The sequence below is a fragment of the Octopus sinensis genome, linkage group LG24 (assembly GCF_006345805.1).
Source record: "Octopus sinensis linkage group LG24, ASM634580v1, whole genome shotgun sequence".
NCBI lineage: Eukaryota > Metazoa > Mollusca > Cephalopoda > Octopoda > Octopodidae > Octopus > Octopus sinensis.
The window spans coordinates 16,707,760-16,710,259 of NC_043020.1; the positions used below are offsets into that span (position 1 = coordinate 16,707,760).

The 2,500-nt window shown below is 35.6% G+C and overlaps 1 protein-coding gene across 1 annotated transcript in view; it reads left to right on the forward strand.

The window, feature by feature from the left end:
- LOC115224093 (syntaxin-binding protein 5) overlaps positions 1-2,500 on the forward strand; it is a 370,435-nt gene that overhangs the window by 175,919 nt on the left and 192,016 nt on the right. The gene's annotated exons all lie outside the window — the stretch shown is intronic.

Genomic DNA, 2,500 nt, shown 5'->3' on the forward strand with positions numbered 1-2,500 from the left:
GTGGTGCCATGATTTCCTCTTCAATAACCAAATAAGTACTGGATTGCTTCCACACATTTTGTTAAAGCCTAACTTGTTAACATGTCATTGTGGGAATCATTGACAGAATAACCATTAGCAGCCAGAGATTGCTTGTTTCCAAATTCTTTAATAAATCAACATTGCAACAATCACCAGTAGAGCTCTCTTCAGTAGAACCAGGCTTTGACTGATTTCTGGTAGAACTTATTCTTTCATGAGGAATTGAACTACGTTAATTAGTTTAACATTTTTGGGCCCTTGGCTCATATTTATTGTTGAAGTTAAACTGTCTTAGCAAAATTTCTCCAGACTCAAATAGGCATTCAGGTAAAGCCTATTCCACTGATGAACAATAATGAAAGTTTAATAATCTTGCAGTATAATATTTGCCATTTCCTCATACCTTTCTATGACAGCCGTAGCTTCGTTTTTAATTGATAAGGGATTTCATTCAGGGCAAAAAAAATGTCAGGTTTATTACTCTTAGAAATAGTACCCAAAATTGTAGTTCTAGGCACATCAGTTTCAATATGTACTGGAACATCAAAGAAATGGACTTTGTAAAGCTACTACCAGCATGCATACATACATGCATACATACAAATATATATATATATATATATATATATATGTTATATCGTCATCATTATTAACATCAATCTTCCATGCTGGCAAGGGTTGGGTGGTTTGACAGGAGCTGGCAAACCTGAAGACTATTCCAACCTGTCTGCTTCGGCATGGTTCTTACAGCTGGATGCCCTTCCTAATGCCAACCACTTTACAGGGTGGACTGGGTACTTTTTACATGGCACTAACACTGGTCAGATCGTGTAACTTGGAAGACAAAGATCCTTCAACTGAGTGGAGGAGTGATATTGAAGGAGGTGGCTTTGGACCGGGTGATGAGAGGTTAGAGTATGACAGAAAAATACATGTCTTGCTGTAGAGGAGATACATGGTTACCCCAACTGGAGAGAGAGAAAAAGTAAGAGAGATGGTAGTGATGTATCATTGATACTTTACCTGATTTGGGGAGTGCCACCAGTTTCATAGATAAGGATACTTGCAAGAATTTCAGGTAGATGATAGAAAGACATTTACTATTGAGGTTTTAATCCTTTTGCATTCAGATTACTCTGTCAAATGTAATGCACCTTTATTCACATTGGTTTGCTTTAATCATACCTTATATTGTGGCTTCAAGATTTCAATGATGTGATTGTTATTTTTAGAATCTATCTATATATATATTATATATATATATATATAAACGGCAAAACGTCTGTCTGTGTGTGTGTGTATCCTTTATACAAATCCACAATTTTTCAGTTAGAGAGCTTGCACTTTCTATGGTCATTCAAAACCGTCCAAGGGTGGTCGTGCACATCTTTACATTTCCCCAGTCACCCCGCAAAGCCATTAAAAAATCAATAGAAGTGACTTTTTTGCGAATTTTCTATCCAAAACCCAATCAAAATGCCCGAAACTTGATACACCAATTGAATGCCAGCTAGCTGTATGTGACTGGCCGGAGATTTGGACAGTACTCGCGTGTATGTGCACATGCACGCAGCTGTATATGCATGCACTAGCACTATGACCCAGCATTGCCGGGTCATAGTGCTAGTTACATTATAAAATAAGTGAGAGAAACTATGTCTGGCTAGTTTGAACATAAAACAGAGAGAATATGATATGGCTGGTTTAACCCTTTCGTTACTGTATTTCTGTTGAGATGCTCTGTGTTTCTTTCAATTACTTTAAATATAACAAAGAATTTAGTAAAATAACTTAGTTATCATTAAGCTAGTGTTAGGAACATAAATCGTGACTAAGGTTTGGTGGATGATTTTAATTCAGAACTTATGAAAACAAGACATTTGTACTAAAGAGCCAGGGCCAGTTTCAGCCAGGTTTGTAACAAAAGGGTTAAATGCTATAGGGTTAAACCAATAAATAGCATTTAGGTGTGGTTTTTCTTTGTTTTTGTTTTGTTTATTTGCGTTTTTTTTTTTAATGAAACAGAGATTGGATAACAGGATTTTGTAAGGACGAAATTAGCTCTGAGAAAGTAGACACAGATGTAGAGGTGTAACTAAATAAACCGCATAACAGTCATAGTTATTTTTATTATTACTAAGTATTTGTTAATCATTAAATCAACTTGTAGAGAATTATTTTCTGTTTTGCGTCCTAGATAGCAAATAGATATTTGATGAAGACATTTGTTGCTGGTCAGTGTCACTGAATCTCTTAAGCAACTGAAATACATTGAGCTAAATTCCTGTCATGCTCCTCAATAGTTTTATCAATAATAATGACATTATGATAGACTTGAACCCCTTTGATGTTAATGTTGATAATTATACCATCCATCACTCTTTGAAAAGTGCTTACAGCTTTAATGACATCAAAGGGCAGCATCAGCTTGAAATGCAATGTATCTCTCACTGTCATTGTGGAGTGGAATTTGATATGC